This window comes from Mastomys coucha, unplaced genomic scaffold (genome assembly GCF_008632895.1).
Source record: "Mastomys coucha isolate ucsf_1 unplaced genomic scaffold, UCSF_Mcou_1 pScaffold15, whole genome shotgun sequence".
NCBI classification, from domain to species: Eukaryota; Metazoa; Chordata; class Mammalia; order Rodentia; family Muridae; genus Mastomys; species Mastomys coucha.
The window spans coordinates 126,338,137-126,361,526 of record NW_022196897.1 but is presented as its reverse complement, the minus strand read 5'-3'; the positions used below and the strand labels follow the sequence as shown (position 1 = coordinate 126,361,526).

Here is a 23,390-nt window from a genome sequence, read left to right as displayed (position 1 = left end):
ACATGAGGATGCCCTCCTAGTAGACAGGTGTGTTATCCTCTCAACTGACACCTCTTCTACAGAGAATTCAATCACAAAATTGTTTCCTTTCTCCTGTTCCTTACAATCTATGTTAAGGTGAGAATGGTGTAGACCAAGGCTGAAATCCTTTTCTATATATGCCCAAGAATCTGTGACATATTCTATCCTCCTCCAAACTTTTTTACCTTATTTAGAGACTCCTACTTGGGGTGTTAGGGAGCAGGGTGTCAGGAAAACTATATTATTTTCATTCATATTATTTTCAATATTTCATTTCATTCCATAAATGTAGTGCTTGCTATCTGCCAAGAAAACTCCCCAGGGTTAATGTGACTCTATAAAGTTCTGAAACTTCAGAATGTGAAGTTTTAAGTTGGGGCTTGCAGAAGATTTTAATCCAAATCTAGTTCCCCAGCTTCACATTCTCAGAGAGCACTCAACCTTTTTCTTTAGTCATTCATGTGTCTCACCATATTCTTAGGACTCTTAAGCAGTTCAGTTCTGCAGTCTTTCCCTTGTCCATTTCAACACTTGAACCCTAGAACCCACCTCTCTTGTCACTGAGTAATTCTAACCTTTGCAGTAAGAGCCAATATGGAGGATGGTGGCTAGGCTATGTTTTTCAATAGCTCGCTCTTATGTTGGAAGAATAAGAATAGCAAAGTCCTCATGTGTGTCCACAGCCCTCCCCAGCAGGATCTTGCCAAGCATGCTACACTCACATGTAGTACTGTCTGGGCTGAAAACACCGAAATGCAGCATAGACAATGGGATGTGATGGGTTAAGTTGGCTTCTGGGGGCTATTCTGGGAACACACCCAAGATTTGTAGCTCTTATTTTTTTCCATTGAAAAGTACCTTCTAAGTTCCAAATAACCAACTCACAAATGAGTTTTTGGAACAGAATCATTTGTAAGATGAGGGGTTGCCTGCAATTAGAACGAAACAATGTAGATTGGATGAAAATTCAATTGAATTAACCAAAAAGCAGAAAGATGAAGGGCTCTTCTAGAAAGCCAAGTCATTCCTAGGAAAAGACACCATTAGCCAGTACATTAGATGCTTTTTGAAACATGCATTAACTCTTTCAGGCTAGTGATGGAAAAACACCAGTTTCTCAGTGATTTGAAAACTTTTCCCAAAGGTCTCAAGCTAGTTTCAACATGGGAGATTCGGATTCATTATTTTGCATGAGTCCATAAGCAATTTAGTTGTCTGCCAAATAATTAAGTGTGAATGCAGCATAATTAAACATAGAAAGGCAATGTAGTTTCTATTATATTCTTATACTTCAGAGAGCATACACACACTTTTCCTAACAGAAATTACAGCAGAGAAAATGGAAATGCTTCAACCTTCAATATTTTAAGATTCATTTTTTTCTTTTAGTTCAAATTATTTAGCAAAATGTAAAGTCCCTTAAAATGTACTAGGATTTTAGTAACAAGTGTATTTAAATTCCATTTTCATTCTAGGTCCTCATTTGTTGGCTCCTGGGCATGAAAAGCTGTAATCCTGCCAAGAGGAGTGGTCCCAGCAGAAAAAGCCTCAGGAGCTGCTTTTGCTAGATGAGACGGCCGACTCCTGGCAGAGGGAAGCTGAGGGCAGCTGGAGAGCCTGAGCAGTTATCTCAGTTGACTGAGCTCCTGGTGAAGTAAACCCACTCATTGTTGCTATACCCAAGGGAATCAGTTAACTTTGTTGACCTCCATGGATGTTAAGATTATCTTCCTAATACAAAAGGAATAGCCACGATCCTGTAACTTGAGAGCTAGGAGAGTCCTTGGCAGTCATCTGGTCAGGGTATCTTCAAAATATGATCTTGTTCTGCCTTCGAAATGGATACACAAATCAGAAAGGCAAGGAGGGAAAGCATCTGTACTGCCACATTTGTCAGGATGTGTCATGGAACAATGGGCCCATGGTTTCCCTGTTTTTTAAATCTATGATTTCAAAGACCTGGCTCAATATCCCTAGGAAAGTCACCCATCTTCAACATAATTCAACAGCATTGCTACATCAAGGCAGGCCCAGGCCAGACACTGACTGACCACTGTCATCAAGCCATGTATCTTCCAAATGTTGTATATGAACTCAAAACTTTTTTGAGCAATACTAGGAGTTGGTAGAATTGCTGTTCTGTACTTGATAAGCAGAGATACTGGGGCTATTTGATGAAGTAAACCAGAAAGAACCAACTTCTGGTGACTAAATGTTAATAACCATTGCTAAGCTTTAGCCATCGGAATCTGTGACTGCCTGACTCTACTCCACCCCCCATCCCTGCAATATATAGTAAATCTAGAGAAATGTCACTCATCATGCCCTCAGTGGTGTAGGCCTGCCCTAAGCCCTGAGATTCCAGGCTGTTGAAGGGAGTGAGTGACTGCATAAGTTATTCTACCACCTGCCATGCTCATATAGGCCCTGATAATACTGGCATTATTAATTAATAAGTGCATACCATCTTTTATTCAGAATATAGTCAAATAATAAAAGCTTTTACAGAACTACTAACCTCATTACTTTCTATTGAATTTGGGATTCATTGGGAAATTGGATGAATAAAGCTGAAGAGTACAAATCAATGAAGTTCTAGTTTGGTGCTTTCCTAATACTCCCCAAGTCTCTATACCAGTTTCCAGCACACTAGTGTGATTCAAAAGAAATCTACCCTGGGCTATCAGCATGCTGCCTCCTCTGCCTACTACCAGAAGGGTTGCATCTGTAGTGACCCCCTAAAGCTTGAGAAAGTAAGTGTACTCTACTTCATGTCTACTGCAGAGATACCAGTCATTGCTCAGTGTGTTCAATGAAAAGTATTCATTACATTTTACAGTATAGTGGGTCAACTGAGGGGTTCTTCCAGCCCAGATTAGCTTGATGGCCTAGTAAGGTATCTCTAGGCACTGACATTCTTTCATGGAGCTTCTCTACAGAGCATCCCTTTCTCTAGAAAACCTACCAAAGGTTTATCAGGGTCCCAGGGATATGAAATGGCAATTCCAAGGCAAAAAGCATTTTAAGCCTTTAAGTTACTATTAATCTTGTCTTAAAGTAAGTTACATGGCAAAAAAACAAAAAACAAAAACAAAAAAGCAAACAAAAACAAAAAATAAAGTTTATCTATATACAAAATTAGAGACATAAATCATGACATTCATTGAATAACAATAGATAAAAACACAAAACAATCTAAGTCTTTATAGAGGACAATATCTGGAAATTGGAGTGGATCTAAAGTTTCCTTACACACAGAAATGATGCATGTGTTAATTTGATATGTGTGGTTGTTTTGAGATACATATATATCTCATATATATATATAATTTTATATATATATAATTATATATATATATTTTTCAGATTATCATGGACATGGTAAATATATGCAATCTTATATCAGGTTTTCAAAAACAAGAAGGAACAAATGGATTTTATTGAAAATATTTAGCTAATAGCTTTATGCTTTTTGTTCAAAGAATCAAAAATTGTTTATGATTAGTAGATTTCTATATTTGTTTCATTTAATGTCTTACATGCATCTATATGCTTGCTCACTGTGGGGATAAGAATTTTTCACCAACCCGCCACTTAAAACTTTACAGGTTCAGGACTGGAGAGGTAATTCAGTAGTTAAGTACACTTACTGCTCTTGAGAGGACCTGGTTCCCAGTACCCACACTGGGTGGCTCACGACTGCCTGTTAACTCTAGCTCCAAGGCGTTCAGTGCTCTTCAGTCCTCTGCAAACCCTGGTACATGTTCTCATTCTCTCTCTCTCTCTCTCTCTCTCTCTCTCTCTCTCTCTCTCTCTCTCTGTGTGTGTGTGCGTGTGTCTTCCCTTCCCCACCCCCACATACAAATAAAAACTATTAATCTTTAATATTCATCAAAGATTACTCTGTGAAGTAAACTAATATTTTACATTTCTATGTACAAATGGGGCTTTGCTCAAAATTCTCCTGTAAGCATCACATAACCCCTTAGACTAATGGAAAGTGAAATATGGGCTCAAGACATTTAATTTTTTAAAACTCATCATAGGTAATCCTTATAAGTCCTATATTCTTCCATTGAATTTTTCCTGTTTTCTTTTTATACTGTGATACTACACATAGTATAAGACATCAGCAACAAGTTAAATTAATGATTTATAAGGTAACAAAGATTTTAAGGTATTATCACTGAGGTTGTAATAACTTCAACATTAGCTCCTCTTAGTTAGTATATTGTTTTAATGCCAATTAAAACAATGCAATTGATTTTAAATAAAAGTAATTTAAAAAATATGTGGATACGTGACCATAATCTTTGGGATAAAAATAAAATGTTTAAATCAAATTATACATTTGCTACAGTATATATGTGGGTGGATATTGAAATTAACAAATCAAATTGTCAAGTTCTCATTTGAAAATTAATAAAAGCCAGATTTTACTTTGTTAATTACAGCAATATATACATGAGCAAAAATGAACACCATCCATTTTGTGGGGAAGCTTTGAAATGAAGGAGTCAGATTAATTACTTTTGAATGATTTGCTTTTATCTTGCCGAAATCCAATATATTATTAAGATGCCTAGACTCTGCAGATAATAGACCAAGGTGAGCCTTCTGTCAGCACACACAAAGGAGCTGAAGTGAGGCTCAGAATAGCACATACAACCCAATATGCTAATCCGCAACAAAGGAGCAAGGCCCACAAAGGGCCAAGATGGCAGAAAACTCTCAAAAGAGAGCTGCACCGCTGTAACAAGATTTTCCACGAGCTCATTAATATTTACTAAAGCCAAGAGAGCTAGGGTTTTTTTTTCTTTCATTTAGCCACAAATGCCTCCTTAAAATTATTCCTATATCCAGACAGCATTAGGAAAATAAACTATGCATATAAAAGAAGCTTCAAATGAAAGACAATTGGCTTTTAAAATAAGCCTGCTTTCAGCGTGAGCATCTGCACCCAGAAGACCATTTACACAAATTAACATATTTTATCTACTGTAAAAAAAAAGAAATAATTCATATATGCAAGATATATTACTATCAGGGGATGCTTGAACATTATTAGCACACCCACAAAACATACGCTCTGATAACTGTAGCAAAGATTTGAACTTAAAAAGAAACAACGTTGGAAGGTTCTTTTCCAGTCACAATACTGTTCACTGAGTTATTTAGTATCATGATCCAAGAATGCATGTTGGATAGAGAGCCTTGGACTGGAGTTTTTTATCTAACCCCAAATGAACATGTGCATTAAGTAAACTAACCTTTCTGTGCCTAAAGTTTTCATCTGTAAATGGGTTCACTGAGAGTTCGCTCACAATGCTTAGTATAAGCAATGGTCTATTTAGAGCCTTCAGCAAATGCTACATTGTTCTTGCTTCTTGTTTATGTTCCTATCTTTAAAGCATACATGAGAAGAATTTACACACCATTCCATTGCCTTTGGAGGAGGATTATCATCAACTAATGTATTCTCTTCTAGATTTCTCTCCTTTTATTGTAAACTAGCATGCATGACTTGCAAATTCTTATTTATTTATTTATTTATTTTGCAAAGTCATGTCTTAATTTATGGACCATTATACATCTAAGTCTGCTGCTCCATCTGTATTAATATATGATTTACATGTTCCCAAATGTTTATAATTTTACAGCATTATATACACTGGTAGTATCAATGTATGTCTGTGTAGCACCATATTGGAGATGTTTCCAAGAATTAGTAAATAACATTGCAGTGTATCGATCTAATATTAAAACAGATATCCCACAAAACATATACTTAATTTAATAGCTCTAAACAAACATCTCAACATGTTTCTCCTTCCAGGAAATTTTCAAGTTTAATTTTAGAGCAGTAAAAGCATCTATGCTATACTCTGCTTTATATGACCAGAGTAGCTCATTGCAAGTTCCTCACTATCATCATTTCATCTGTGCTCATTTCCCATCTGATCCACCCCACAGGTAACACCTACTACCAAGGCATGCATGCAACCTTGGGATTTTAACCTATAAACTGGTATCTAAATGCAGATACACATAATTTCTTTATCCCTTTCATCTCTTACAAGGTGGCACAGAATATACACGTGGTATATTTAGGTTTTCCTTTTTACTTTTTATCGGCAAAGTGAATTCTCACTCTTTTACAATAACCTATCTTATATATCCCATTACTTCTTGAACATGCGATTCCAGTGGTGAACTGGAAAGTCAAAAGGAAACAAATGTGTGGAACTACTGGTTCACACTGCTACATTATTTTGTGCAAATGGCATAGCAATGGATTGCATCCCTCACTGGGTTCCCAGTTTTATCTCTTCTTTACTTTATTGAATGATATTGTGGGTGAGATGATATCTTATATAGCCTGTTTGTAATAATTGTAGCTGTGGACATCTTAGAGTGCGCATGAACTGCTACCAGTGTGTTAGGAAATCAGCTACCTCTGCCTTCTTCTCACATTCCTATTCAGGTATTATCGTAGCTCTCTTTTGTTTCCAACAGCATGTTCTCTTTAAGGAGAGCCAGGAAATGTTTCAAAACATTGGTTCCTTTTTAAATTTGTTTAAGAGTTTAAAGTTATTGGGAAATTTCTTAAGGAGGTAATTTTATTTAAAGTTACTTTATTTAGTTGTAAAGTTAGTAGAGCCACAGAAGTGAGGTGTATTTACTCCTCCATGCACATATGTACACATTCATTCAAGATATGTCAAACATCTGTTTGTGCCAAGAACTGCCAGGCACTGATGACACAGAACAAATATGTTTCGGCCTCAGAGTATTTGTCTGTTTGATACGGAGAACTTTAAAAGAGGGATGGATTCCAGAAAAAAGGCTGGAACAAGTTTTCTTTTTCTATGTTTGTCAGGGGCTAGAGGAATTGAAAGTATCCATTTTCAAATTTATTAATCAGATCCCTTTGTAGGCCAAGGCAATTATCAAAAACAAACAGTTTTTTCTATCACAAAATTCATTGGACAGAAAGGAGTGCCTTGGTGCCTTTCTATTTGGGCTATAGAAATACTGTGTATCCGAGGTCACGATGGTTTGTGTAGAGAGGGCAGGTATGAGTGCAGACGGGCATGACTCTGCAGAAGCCAGGGTTCATTGTGTGTCCTAGATCCAGTACTCATTGCCTTGAGGCTCTCATGAATTCTGGAGCTAGGCTGGCAGCCACCTAGACCAAGCCATACCTTTTCTTTCCCTGCCAACATATCCCACACACACACAGCCCTGGGGTTACAAGTGCTTTCAAGGACATGTCTAGTTTCTTACACGGGTGCTTAGATTCAAACTCAGATCTTTATGTAGCCCATTTACCTACGGAGCCATCTCACTGACCCTAGATTTTTTTTTTTAAATTATTCTGTTTTAACCTAATTACCATTTATTAATGTTTGCTTAACAGTTAACAGAAAACTCTTTAAATATGTACCCAACATACCAAAATCTAAATACATTTGACATAAACTTTCAACTTTGGTTTAAAAATTTAAAAACATGACATTTGGGAGGAACAAAACAATCATGTTAAGCAATTAAAGTCTTCTGTAAGTAGCTCATAAATAATGTGTAAGATTAACAGAAGTACAAGTAAACTAGATCATCAGTATACAGAGGGGCAGGACATTACTGAGTCAAACTCCTTGTATCTCAGTTTCCTCATAGTAAAAGGTAAATGACCATTTCATAGTGTTTTCATTAAGAATAAGAAAGTCCATGTAAAATAGTTCATTGCTTCTGCAAGTTAAATGGTTAATTAACGTTTTTCAGAGAAACAAATGTAAACTACAAATCCCAAACAATGATTAACTTTTTCAAGACTTATTTATATCTACATTTCATGCTTTTAATTTAATTCTCTTTATATTCTGTTGTATTCTCTGGTTCACTTATTCTTCTTGTCTCCACACTTCTTCCTTGCATTTAGATTCTTAACATCAACAAAATATTTTTTTATTCTGTAGATAAGCAATATGGATTGTTTATTATACCCAGTAATAAAAACCAAATTCACATAAGATAAGGGATTCCTGAGGGAACTGGCCTGAAATTCTCCTCCTGTATCCATCTGCTACTATCCCCACAGTAATCAGGAATATAATGTCATGCAAAGGATTTGAGTTGGACGTGTATTATAGTTATTTACCCTTGTATGAATTAATACCAAAAACTTAAACAATATATTTTACAGATGGATAGAGTTATATCTAGGCTTCCATGCAAGAACCACTCAGGCCACATCCTTACGGAGTTATATGTTAAACTTTTATTATAAACTCACAGTGAGAAAAAAAGCATAGTCCTGTTCATAAGAAAGTAATCAGAAGCCTTTCCCCTGAAAGGCTGAGTCATTACAGTATAATGCAAACTGAAATTCGATTTCAATTATTCTCAAGTGTGGCTATGCCTTCTTTTAGTCTTCCCTTTGGTGAAATGACAGCCTTGGTAATTGAATATTAATTTCCTCCAGAAAGGCATTCCAAATTCTTCTTCAAAGAGGGAGTTAAGCTTATTAATTCACTCCTTAAGAGGACAAAGTGCATGACTTGCTGTATAAGGAGTAAGAACTCCTGGGGGCCAAGAAGATTTAATCAAGGATTGAAGGGAAAGAAAAAGTGAGTAGCCAGGATGTAGAAGAATGTGAGGTCATCACCCACCTTCTCGAGAGGCCACAGGGAAGTAACAAAGCAAAGCAATCAGAAGTACAAATTCCTCCTGAGACACAGGCCGACACACAGGCTTTCCTGTATAATGCCACTTAAGTCTCTGGAACCACGCTGCAACACTGATTTCTATTTCATGATATCACCAACTTTGTCTAAGACAACTTGTGCTACTCTGTACTAACAAGCCTTAGGGACATCTGGGAGGTTTTCTTTTTCTTTCATAACTCTATTCTCTTCTATGTCTACCAACCGAGCCCTTTATATTTATTGATGTCTATTCTAAAACAAGTTCAACCCAAGTTAACCATGCTAATTTATGAACAAATCTACTACCAATGACAGGTAATACATAATGATCAAATTTTGCACTTCCAATTAGCTATACATCTATTCCTCAACATACATACATGCACAGGCATATAAATATACTACACATATAACTTAATTTCTCCAAAAGATATTGCCACATATTACAATTACATAAAGATCCCTATATCACAGCACCAATTAAAACACTTATAAATACTCTAGTCAAAATCTTGGCCATAAATACCCCATCATTTCTCAAACACATAGATATGAAATCATTTCTATATACTTAAACATAATTAAAAGACTTAGAAGTTTTGACTCTGTATGTCATATCTATCTTTTTTACATTAGAAATTACTGATAATATGGGAGGTACTTAATTATTTTATAAACAATGTGTTACATAATATAAGGCATGTGGGTTATGAAAAATAAACATTTCAAAACCAAAATTGATTAAAAGAATGACATTGTTTACATCTGAGCAAACCTACTAAAGTTTACATGAATAAAAGTCAGCTAAATTCTCATATCTGCTTCTGCAATCCATATGTTAAAATGTATCTATCAAGCATCATTTAGTTATATATATCTAGATATCAAAATCTGAAGACGTTAGACATAAGATTGTCATAAATTCAAGGTCAGTCTGAGCTATATAGTAAATTTGAGGCAGCCTATAAATAAAATTGGGTGCTGTTTAAAAAAATGTATTACTGTATAATATTATATAGTTATATATTATATCATTTTATATATAGCTAATAGAAGATAGAAATAGATTGTAGATAGATCAATTAGAGTTTTTGCTGCTATACTCATTTACCAGAATAATAATTAGCTAATTCATATTCTTCCCAGAATAATAACCTGCCTTTAATTTACTAATGACTACAGTTAATCCAAGAACAACTTCTTTTTAGAACATTTTTAGTGCATTTTGCTTCCTATGCAACATTTAGGATCTTCCTATCTACAAATACAGGCTATTTTTGACTTATGCAATCAGTGTTTCTTCAAATCTACCTATTCTCCTTTCTAACTGAATATTTTTATAGTTTGATTTTTTTATATAAAATTGTATCCTTTTCATTGTTTACTGTCAGGATATTCTTTCAGCAGGAAACTGCTGGGAGTAATTTCTTTTAAGTTTTCAGTTTCTGGAAAGTCATCTATTTCTATATTTCACAGTCATTCCTTTAATTTCTTGTCTTATAGGTAGAAATTTTTGTTTATTCTTTGAAAGTTTCATAAGAATAGTTTTGTCATATTCTTTCCAATCACCTAACTCCTCCAACATCTTCCCACATCCCTACTCTCTTAGATAGGGTTTCTATTGCTATGAACATTTAATTGGAGCTGGCTTACATGTTCAGAGGTTCAGTCCATTATCATCAATGTGGGAAGCATGGCAGCATCCAGGCAGAATGCTGGAGAAGGAGCTGAGAGTTCTTCTACATCTTGATCCAAAGGAGAAGACTATCTTCCAGGCAGCTAGAAGAAAGATCTCTTTTGCATGGGGCAGAGCTTCAAAGTCTACCCCCACAGTGATGCACTTCCTCCAACAAGACCACACTTCCTAATAGTGCCACTTCCCATGGGCCAAGCACATTCAAACCACCACACCTACTCACTCAACTTCATCTTTCCCTGCCTTTAAAAAAAGTCACTGGAAAACATGGAATCTGAATTGTGTTGGCCACTGCTGGTCAGTATGGGGCTCGCCCTGGAGTATGGTTGATATCCCCAGTGTCACATAATTTAAGAAAGCAGATTTTTCCCTCTTCCACACGGCTATTGTTTGTAAAAAAAAAAAAAAAAAAAAAAAAAAGAAAGAAAGAAAGAAAGAAAGAAAGAAAAAAAAAGCTTATTAGACTTTGTGCCCACTTTGCCTCCTCTGTGCTCAGATTTTGTCAGGTTTGAGATTGTGCACATCGTGTGCATGCTGCTAAGTGTCTTTGACTTCATATCTGCATCAGTTTTGCTATATCTGGAAAACGCTGTATCCTCGAAACTGCCTATCACTTCTGGGTCTGATTAAATTTCCACCCTCTTTATACATAGATCTCTGAGCCTGGCATGGAGGATTGTGATAAATATATTCAATTCAGGACTGAGCACTCTAAGGTCTTTTACTCTCTACATATTTTCTCATTGATTGCCATCTACAATAAGGTTGAGCAAGGCACTGATCTATGGGAAAAGCAGTAAGTCAGTAAGAGCTGTTTTGTTGCTATGTTCATTTACTAGAATAATAGTAATAGGTTTCCCCCTAGAGCCCATGATCTATCTAGTTTCAGGGGTTTTGGCCTTATTTACAGTATCAGCAGGAGTGGAACTTCTAGTTGAATACTACTTAGATTTCTCTACAAAGATGTTCTATGTCATGGTTATGCAGTGTTTTTAGCAATACTATCTTAAGGTCAATTTGTAGAGGGTAATCAATAGTATTGGAAGGACCCTGATGATTTTGGGGTTCCCCAGTACCACTTTGGCAAACATTAATATTATTCTTGAAAGATAGTTTCATAATATTTACAAACCTAGTAAAGTTGCAAAGTAATTGTCCACAGTAACCCCATCCATATCCTTCTCAATTCTATGAGAAAGATTCATTGATCTAATTGTGGATGGATGGTCATGATACTAACTTGTCTATTCCTTGTGACAGTTTTATAATTTAATTATTGTCTTTGATGTGGTTGGGCTTCAGTGTGTCTAATTATATCTCTTTTTCCTTTATCTTGATTGAGAACTATGAGTGTGCCTGAATATAAAGCTGTATGCATTTCATGGGTTCTGAAACATTCTCACTCATACTTTCAAATAGCAAGCCCCTATTTCTGTTTTCATAAATTCCATATAAATAGATATATACATATATACATATACAGATATATGTGTATGTGTATATATATGTAGATATATGATATACCTACTCTTTATTCTCTACACATCTCTTAATTTGACTCCTAATATCCTCACTTATTTGCCTCTTCATGCTGAAAAATCTTTAGATCCTCTAGTTAGCTGGTTCTTAATTAGTCAACCCATGAAGTGTTTTATTTTTAAATGACAATCTACTATTTGAGTCCTATAAATAGATGTTTAATCATTTTGATACTTTCTTATCCATTATTAACATTTTAAATCACTTTTATTTCTATAATACAAATACATTATTAACTTATGTACCCAGTAGGTTGGCTGGATCTTTATGGCTTTGTTGATCGTCTGTCATAGTGCTTTCCTTGGATGTGTAATTTGTTGTTGCTGCTGGATTTTGAGCCACTTAACTTTATCCATAAAATTGTTTGGGGTTTGTTTTAAGAGTGTGTATCTCTAAGAAGAACTTTACTTTTATAAATCATCTGAGAACATTTAAACATGTGGCTCAGGTTTTTTCACCTAGTAAGTATAGAGCTCTATGTCACCAGTACTCCCAAAGATCAGCGGGTGGGGTAGGGTGGGGTGGGGAACAGTCCTCCCCCTGCATGAACCCTGGTCCATACATCTATGGTCCTATGTAGACATAAAGAATTATGCAGGTTCTAAGAGACCAGTGGCCCCTTATATATTTCCTAGTTCTTTGACCTATTTCTTTAAAGTAATTCTCACATTCAAGGAAGCATAATCATACATTCTAAATGACTACATAAAATAGTAGAGGATTAAGAGTGCTTTTAGTAAGTTTTAAAAATATTTAAGATATGTATTCAGTCATATCATCAGACAGGAAAGGTTTTAACTATACAAGGCAACAGGCTTATATAGAAATTCTACTACAGTGGCATACATTTATTTTAATTTATAATGATAAACATAATTTGTTAAAGTCAGAATTATTCAAACTCCTAACTTCAGCAATTTATCAAGTCCTTTATGCCACTCATTTTAAACTATAGAAAGACTTTAATAATTATGTGGCACTAAACTCAATTAAAATCTTGTTGCTTTTTCATTAGAAAATTCTATGGAAACAAGTATCAGAAATTTATCTAAACAGCAGCTATGAATATAACCAAAATGGCTGACTTAATCTCCACCTTAGAAGTTTTGCAGCACTGATGAAGTTGCTTTAAGGATTTGCCTCATTTTAAAATGTTTCTCTTAAATGAAAATACAATGGTAAAGGTTAATTAAACAATTAATTTTGTGCTCAGATATAAGGTAATGTGAGAAAAAAGAAATTTAATATATCAGCTAGTTTATTTGTCATATTCATTCATACATAGTTCTACTTTTCAAGGTAGCATTCAAACATAATTAATAAAATATTTAATTGTGACCTGAAAATAAATATAACTTTATGAACTGAAATAAGTATAATGGCCAAAATTTTGCAAGGAATTTCAAAACTCTCTGGAGTTCATCCCTGGCTATGTCTGACACAGACATTATTATTGAAATAGGGTCTCATATTCAGCAAGTTTTTTCTAATGGAACATAGACTTTAGATCTGGTATTTGATGTTTAACTTATAGCTAATCATTTATGCTAGTTAAACTATTTATCTCAGCATCAATATCAGAAAAACAAATGATAATTTAAATATGAAAACTTAAGTCATTTACTTTTAATATAATTTTCCTAAAACAATATTGAAATTATAAGACACTCTCCTTCCCCTGGGAAGATAGTTCGGGGGAAAAGCCCTTGTACCACAAACCCAACAAACTGAGTGTTAGCTCTAGAACTTGTGGTCAATAATCTTAATCCCTCCATAGAAAGATAGGCTCACACACAGGAGAATCCCTGTAAAGTTATGCCAGCTATCTTGATGTATACAACTGAACATGGAGAATGATCCTGTCTTAAGCAAGTTAGAAGAATACAACCCTTAGGTTGTCCATTCACTTCCATATACATGCTCTAGCCTGTACCTCCACATTTAAACCTATGTATCAATATATAACATGTACCCCCCCCACACATACACACATACACACACACACATACACACGCACACACACATATGTTAGAGTACACAGAATTTTTAGAAATTCAGTTGCTTATAGTTCTGTCTACTGGAAGTTAAAATTCCAACAATAAATTGCTATATCTATAGATCATTAGAGTTACAGTAATATGCTCTAAATTATTTAAAACTATCAGAATGCTTTACTTTCTTTCAATATAAAAGAAAACAACAAAGGCTAGATACACAGCTATACAAACCATTAATCTACCTTTTGAGATATACGATCAGCTAATTTGAATATTTAAAAGAAATGCTATGCCATAATTTCTTCTTTGACTTTTAAATATAAATATAAGTAGAAACAATCAAGCACTTCCTATGTTTTTATATTTATTGATTCTTAACAGACTTCATAAGACCCTTTAAATCCTATTGAGTGGGATTCTAAATGGTCACCAATACAAAGCAGGATGGTGGAATGATCATACACCAATTCAGGGCTAATGTGGATTGGTTGGAGCTTTCCACTCAAGGGATAAAAGAACCGGTAGAAGCAGGTTGTTAAATTTAATGATAAGAAGCAAGAAATCACAAGACAGTCAAAACCATTCTGCCAATGAATTGTTTAGAATTTCTGGAAAACGGGCATGGGCAGATGCCTCAACAGTTAAGAGTCCTTGCCCAGTTTAACTTTAAATCAGTGGTAAAACACAACTTCATATATGAGTGGAGTAGCCAATAGAACTGCTGATGCATGAATGCCGAAGTGCCTTCCAGAAAATAGTGCCATATCTGCCAATACCTTATGTGCATCTTTCTGTCTATTTGAAATAATTTCCAATTTCTCATAATACCTGATATAATGTCAATGCTTTTTCTAGCATTTCTGATTCATAAATGGCTTGCTCTACATGTAGAAAACCCATAGAAACCAAGATCTATTACTGGGGCCACAGTACTCATTTAAGAACTATTTAATTTTGTACAGGGTTTAGACTGGCTTATACTAAGTCCCATGTATATGTTTTACCATCTGCAAAATGCAGAGCTAGGGAGGTATGAACTTTAGTGTCAATAGCCCATATCCTGGTCACAGTACTACTACATGCTCAGATAGGACTCTTAGAAGCAGTTCATTTCACCTGTTAACCTCGCCACTTCCTTTATTAACTTCGTAGGAACTAAGATCAAGTGAGTACATAGTTCAACCTGTCTTTAAAAGCATCAAATGCAACCTCCAAACTCTTGCAAAGAAAAGAACTGACTTTAAAGGCATTCTGTCTTGTGAATTCTTACTCCAGAATTTCAATATACTGAATGCCATGGTTATATGTTTTTGCCTTTATATTTAATGGTGTCCCAATTAACAGCATCCTTGGCACTGGAAGAACATGTGTTTGAGAAATGTTCAATATTGTTTCTGGCAGGACTAAGTTCTGGTGTTCTGTAAGAGTGATATACTTGATAACACCTTTCGCTGGCTCCCTCCCCTCCCACTGTCTTAATTTTTCGTTGCTACCAGCCCTTCCTATGTTTGACTCATAATCACTAATGTTCTCAGAAAATCTACATAAGGCATGACACTTCCAAAGAAACTGATGTGTGCAAGCCTGACAAGGGCTTCAGACTCTTTTTTTTCTTCTACTTGAGTGTCATGCCTTCTCTGTCACTTTGCCTATCCTACCTGACTTCTAAATGTACACTTGGAATCCATCTTGGGAAATATTTCATTCCTAGGTTCTTTCTAGGTAGTCAGATAGTCCCATGGATTTTAAGTGTGCAATTATGAAACTATAATCTTTAATGTTAGTCTGGACTGGTATCGTAAATGAAGACACAGACTTTCAGGAACTCTTAACAGCCTGATATTAAATGGTAATAAAACATTCAGAGAGAGAGAGACAGACAGAGACAGACAGAGAGAGAGAGAGAGAGAGAGAGAATTCTTGATGTTCCTTCCAAAGTCTATCTCTTCTCTATCTTGTCCATCTCAGGAACTGCTTCCTCCAATCACAGTTGTTCAAGCCCAATCCAAGAGCTATTTTTCTTCTGTGTGCAATTTTAGCCACCATTCCAAACCCATTAACAATCTGTTAATGTCACTTCCAAGGCATAACCTAAAAGTGCACACTTCACTCCACTTAAGAGCCAACAGCTTTATCTATGCACCATCGTTGATACTTAAAGCTATTAGATAAGTGAACCATGCCAGTGAATGCAAAAACTAACATATTGAACCAGTCTTACTCATAATTTCAATCACTGTCCCAAATTTCTTCTTTAACTATTGTCCTTTTGTCTTTACTACACAGTTGTAACATAAAGGTAATGACATAAAATGCATATTTTATGTGTGCACTTAAATGGCAGTAGCAATAGAGGGCTATCACCTTTGAGTTTAAGCTACTTCTAAAGCGAACTAATCTTGAGCATTAAAAGGGAGATATTTAGATTACAGCTCTGAGCTATAATGTGGCCATATAAGACAGGACTCCATCACCTCTCTGGTGGCCATTGTTAAAGACAAATTACTGTAGGCTGAGAGTCTTTTCTTTTGATCAGAGGTTCTTATTAATGTAATTTGATCTCATATTAATAATTTACCTTTGCTCTACAAAAGCTAAAATCAGTTATTATCATATGAAGCATGGCAATACAGAAAGTAGTAATCAAAAATCCAAATAAGTCAGAGGAAGAACGAACAAGAGCTTCAGGGTTTTGCTAACAGGAACACTAGGAAGAATGACAAAGATGGGGTTGTGTGAGGTCCCCTATGTGTAATTTCTCATTCACTGGTCAAAAATTATGTATCATTTATATACTGATACCTTTTTTGTGATCTTTGCTCTAAGTAAACAGAGGAATTAGGTAAAAGTTTATATTCATCTACTGTGCACCACTCACAGTTGAATTTCAAGTTTGCTATAGTTTTAGTATTGAGCTTAGCCTGTTACTGGTCTTGTTCATGTTGGTTTAAAAACCATTAAAACTATAAAAATAAATAAATAAAAGCACTTGAACTTCAAAAATCTTGGTGATGAGCCAATAAAAAGGCTAGATATGAGAGGCTCCACCAAGCACCTGACTGAAACAGATACAGAGACCCACAGCCAAACATTAGATAGAGCTTGGGATATCTTGTGGAAGAGTTGAGGAAAGCATTGATGGCCCTGGAGAAGATAGGGACTCCACATGAAGACCAACAGAGTCAACTAACCGGTACCCTTAGGAGTACACCAACCAAAGAACATACATGGCCTAGACCTAGGTCCCCTGCACATACATAGCAGATGTCCAGCTTAGTCTTCATGTTGGTCCTCAACAACTGGAGCAGGGGCTGTCCCTGACTCTGTTGCCTGCCTACAGATATCATTCCACTAATTAGGCTGCCTTGTCTGGCTTCAGTGGGAGTGAATGTGCCTTGTCCTGCAGAGACTTAATATACCAGGGTGTGTTGGGGCCCAGGGGGTTCTTGCCCCTTCTCAGAGAGGAGGGGGAGGAGGCATGGGGAAAAGGCTGTGTGAAGGGGGAGGAAGGGGGCTATGATCAGGATGTAAAGTGAATAACTGAATAAATTAGTAGAAAAAGAAGCTATATAGCATACTCTATATGTCTTTCAACAAAAGATTAAAAGTGACTATAAAGATACATTTAGCAATTACTGAATACTTACTCTCTGAAAACCACTGAGAGTTCCAGTGGAAAAAAAAGTAGACACAAGTATTTACAGTTATTAAAAACACAGGGGAATGAAGGAGACATCAAGTCAAGTATTAGAGACAGTGTAGTCACCGAGAAAGAACATTTAATTTCAACTGAAGGCAACTACATGCTACAAAGGGAGACTAGAGGGAGGAAGTGGAATCTATTTTGAGACTCAAAAAAAGGGAGTTTGAGGGTAGAGAAAGTACAGAGAATATTACATGCATTTAGTGTCTTCGATGTGCATTCTGTGTTAACTCACTCTATCTCAATTAGCCCCCAGTAAGACCCTCTTGAGAATTCCACTGTCATTTCCAGTCTTCACACAATCTGTCAGTTTATGTCCTATATCTTGATCAGGGCAATTCCTCGTGCAATTGCACTGTGTTCCTCTGTCCTGATGTGACATATTCATGACAAAGTGAACACAACGCAGTGAAGGCTTGGACACTACTTATATAGTCGGACAGCATATCAATTCAAGAAGAAAATCAATCTTTCTATCTGGCCAAGCCTAGAAAGAACTAGGACCATGGAGATGGCCTATGTGCAGAGTCCTACATACATTGTTGAGAACAGCCACCTACAAATAAGTGATCAATGTATGTATTTTTTTTTGTCCTCAAATTTTTGTTGCTATTTATTCCAAGGCACTAGTAGTTAATCGGAACAATGCAGACTTAGGAAAGCTGAGCTCAGAGGAGAGAAATGGCAAACCCAAAGGTTAGCTGAACAGTCTAGTTTAGACTATTATCTGTCATGAACTTAAGTCTACATTCCTTCTAGTACACTGATGTTGAAGAGGCAAATTAGAGGCTCTTCAGAGGTGGGGGTGGCTGAGTGAAGGCAGGAATGGAGCTCAGAAAGGGAAGCCTGACTTGGTTGCAATTGTCTTAGGTTGCATAATGATTCATGAAGTTAGGGAGATAACTTTGGTTTAAACTTAGGAGAATCTTGACTATAAAGATTAGGAATTGCAACTTCAATCTAAGGACATGAAAAGCCATCAAAATATTTTGAATACAGGAGAAACCTATTGAAGGAAGACAGTTCAGAAAGCCCCATTTAGTATAAATATTAAAGAGATCACTCACAGGCTCTTGCAGTAATCTAGGCAGTAAAGTAAAAGATAATAGACAATTATTTCTCATCTCTAAGCCAAGATTAATTGTTCTTGCCCCAATAGACACTTATTATAGCACGTAAAGGTTTACCTTTTAGAAAACAAATCAAGATTGGTAAAATGTAATCTAACTCCTTGGGCCTTAATGTTTAATTTCCTTCAACACATTTTACATCTACTACTTAATTGTTAATTATGTTTGTATATAGATATACAGTGATTGATAAATGGGGTCAAATGAGTTGTATGGCAGCTAGAGATGAGTCAGTTTGTAAACACGAATCTACTGCCTTGAGGCTAGAATATTAACAAAAGACGCAGTGACTATGATATGACAATCATATCAACTCAACAGCGGCTCACGCACAAGATGCTCATTCCCCTCTTCCAAGTCATCTTTACCAAGGACTATCAAAAACAAAACAAAGCAAAACTGTTTATATTTTAGTTTGCCTGTTTACTTTAGTGGAAAATGCCTGTTGGTTGAATGTGTACTTTCATAGGAATAGTAGCCCATGAGAAGACCCGAAATTTATTCTGAAGATCAATAGGGTACATAGATCCTATAAAACTATGTAGATATCTCTGAGACCCAAGGTTTCAGATTTTAATTATTATTATTTCATATGGATGACTTATCTGAGGAAAAGCAGCAATGGAGGATTTTTCTAATACAATATTCTCTGCATTATATTGTAGGCAACTTTCAATAAAGTTTTCAGCAAAGCCAAATGGAGAAGCTGTTCCTGAGACACATTCTCAAAGTTAAGGTACCCTATGCTACACACAGGAGGCTTCAGTTCAGGGCAGTAAACTACACAGTAAGACCCTCTGTCATAAAGCCTAAAAACTAGACAGAATACCTTTTCATAAGAAGATAAAATATCAAGTTACAGACATGAAAACTTATAGCTGTCCATGTATCCTTTCAATCTATTTTCTACCAAGCCACAGGATTTATAATCCTATCACCATTTCTTCTGCCACTTGGAGGTCCAAGCCAATATGGGACCAGGCTACAGAATGTATATGCAGTGTAGGAAGAGTCTTTAGAATGACAGTCACTTAATCACTCAACAGAGGATCCAAATTATAGGAATAAAACATAATTTCTAATATCCTCTATAACTCCTTTATAATTCATTTGTTCTGCTTAGGCAAATTCAAGTTACTGAGATTTGCAAGAGTTATAGGCAATGTTTTTCTTTCTCTAGTTTAACTCAACATGCCATTCAATGTTCTTTAATGGATGAATATAAACAATCAAAAGTTAGAGGGCTCTGAGCAGGCCATCCTCTGCAGTGGTACGATGACCACTCCCCGTCTTCTTTGCCTCATTCACTAGAGAAAGAGTACAAAGAGAGAATATGGAGTGAATTTAATATGTCAGGTCTCAGGAATTACTAAACTAATTCAAGTTAGGAGGCTAGAGCAGAGCAGAGACTGTTCAGTAAGACACAGTTTAGCTTTTTGGGGGGAATATATAATAAATACTTAGAAACATAAAATGGTCATGTATATTTTCAAAGTATAAGGGTATCCATAGTCTACATGAAACTCAACTAGGACAATGAATCAATCTCACATCTAGATGAAAATTTGTTTCTAGATATTATGATTGTCAGAAAATCGAGTATCAAGGCTAACCTTTAGCCTACTCTGTCCATTTCCCTGCTTAAATAAGATTTTTATATCTGGACAGCCATGTTCTTTTTTAAAAAAGATCTTGTCAACATAAATCACAGGACCAGAGGCTCCATCCTTAACTTCTTCCATCAGCACTGTGCATACAGTCATGTCTCATTCTGGAAACAGAACACATTTGAATGCAGTTGGCTGTGGACCACTGGCTAAAGAGAGGGCTGAAAAGACAATGGCCACTGTCCATTTTCTAAGCTGCACTGACTTGCTGTTAACATTTGAATCATTTGTAGTATTTTGATTTCTTACATCATGCCCACACACCAATGTACATGAGAACAGACAAGAGCTTGTTGATAGTTTTCTTGAAAGGTGCCATGCTTAAATATTGTTTAGGGAGAGCAATTGCTTTGAGGTTTACCATTCTCCTGTGTTCCCTGCCTCCAACCAGCAGAGGCCAAACTGCCAACCATTCCCAGAAGTATGTGAACCCAGCTTCCCCAAAGCCTCAACTTCATTGGATTGGTGATATATAATTGAAAAATCACCTCCAAACAGCCGAAATCTTCAGGGATCAGTGTGTTCTCTCTCCCCCACCTTCATCTTACTCCCTCCCTCTCCCTTCTTCCCTAAGGACCCCAAATCCCCACTTCCTTGTTGGTCATCTTAAGACTTAGGGGAAATGAAAAGTTAATCCTCTCACTGCCAAAGGTTAGGATCCTCAGTTAATGAAAAACTATACCATGAGGTTTGGAAATGATAACCAAAATAACCATGTAATAGTTAGTCAATAATCAAAATTAACCTCACAGAAGTTTTTCAATGCACTAGTTAGCTAAGAACTTTAAGATATATAAATATTACATATATAATGATGTAGATCATATATGGCATATATATGATATATATCATATATATATATATATATATAATTTGATTAGGATTTTTAAAAACAATTAATGTTACTTTAAGACCTAACATTTCAGATTTTTAGAGGGAGGTTTTGAAGTTTATCATTATTTCTTCCAATTATTTCTTCCAATTACCCTATCTACATCCAGTTTCATTCCTAATACACACCCACAATCACACACACACGCACACACACACACACACACACACACACACACACACACACACACAAACACGGGTTGGTAGAATGCCAGGGTTAAGATTCTGTGCAGCTTGCTGATTGCACCAGAAAACAACTCATCAATTAGGTTGCCAAGAACTGAAATTTTCCAAAGATAGAAACAAATAGTTTGCTTTCTATGTTTTCCATATTTTAAGGGCTCCTAGAAATATAACCATTCTGATTCAGTGTTATACAAACTAGATGTGCCAATACAGCTTCACAGAGATCTCCCGTCTAGAATTGGCAGTCCTCAGGTTGAATGCACCCACTCTGTGTTTTACAGCTTTTAAGATATGACAAGTTTTAATTTGTTAAATTTGTCAGGTGACACTCAAACCTATAAGGGCATCGAGCAAATTTCTGTGCAGAAAGCAAACTTTAAAGCTCCACCTGAATCCATAAATGCAAAGCCAATTAACATGCCAGGTTCCTCTCCCTCTACCAAAAATAATGGCGCATTTGCATACAGCAGAACTAGGAAGCTCGTCTTGTTCATCAGCATATTATAATGCCTCCTGACAGCCTCAATGCACTGCCTCATCAACATCATACTGTTCCAATTACACATTTTTTTTTTACCCACTTCACGTGTTAAGCCATCTTCACTTCTATCTCACCTCAGACCGCAGTATTCAATCTAACCACATTTTTCCAAGCATAGATGGATTCCCTGAGAGTCAGAAATGAATCGGTAACATGGTATTGTTCCAGGCCACAAAAGGAAGAGGAAAAGGATTGAGGAAAAAGAACGAGGGTGGATTTTAAAGAAACAAATAATCCTGCCCCACAAAAGCTGGCCCCTCAGAACCAATGGCAATGGGAATTAGGAATCAAGGGAGCACAGCACGGGGCCCCTCCGCCTAGGAAATGGAAATAGTCTTTTTCAGAACTGCTGAGGCCTGCTTACATCCCTGTGATCACCCTACCAGTCTGCTCCTCTGCTGCAAGGGTAAGGAAGCAAGGCCTTTGATTTAGCCAGCTAACCGTTGAGAAACAAAAGGAGGACCAGGCTTGAAAAGATGAGCTTTCATTAGGCCAGCACCATAGAGACACATCCCTACACAGCTGCCACCTCACATTAAGAGAGAGACAGAGAGAGAGGAGGAGGAGAGGGAGGGAGAGGGAGAGGAAGAGGGAGAGGAAGAGGGAGAGGGAGAGGGAGAGGGAGAGGGAGAGGGAGAGGGAGAGGGAGAAGAGGGAGAAGGAGAGGGAGAAGAGGGAGAAGGAGAAGGAGAGGGAGAGGGAGAGGGAGAGGGAGAGGGAGAGGGAGAGAGAACAAAACTCAGCCACTATCATCTATTTGGACTATGAAGGGACAAGTACGCAAAGGAAAATAATTCCCCCAAAATATGGTTCTTATTTGGTGGCTTTATTCCTTTGGAAAAGACTACAGGCTGGCAGAGGGAAAGTGGCGTGTAGTATCACAGGGAGTCTGCCTTTCTGATAAGACAACTGAGTGGCTGTGCCCTATTCAGAGAAAAGACTTATCAGAGTGAGTTTTCCTAGCAACAGTCGGGGCTGCAAATCACATGTAACAGATCTCTGGGTGTTTTGATGATTTAGGAAAGTTACTTATTACCTTCCTCTCAAATTGACATTTCATCCTGATTGGTTAATTACCATTTGTGTTTCAGAGGGGAAAAGGCCCTGAATAATGGTGAATAATCTGACAGCTGGAGTCCTTTTTGCATAACTCCAAGTTAAGACATTCTTGCTTTGCCTCCTACTTATGTTTAACCTGCAAACTAAAACAAAAACAGTGCATTTGGAATTGTGTACCCATTGCTTAATTTTAAAAATCTATATAGGGAATCTCTCTTTCTCTTTCTCTCTCTCTCTCTCTCTCTCTCTCTC

General features: G+C 36.4%; 1 protein-coding gene across 12 annotated transcripts in view; it reads right to left on the bottom strand.

The window, feature by feature from the left end:
• Macrod2 (mono-ADP ribosylhydrolase 2) overlaps positions 1-23,390 on the bottom strand; it is a 1,944,357-nt gene that overhangs the window by 1,288,595 nt on the left and 632,372 nt on the right. The gene's annotated exons all lie outside the window — the stretch shown is intronic.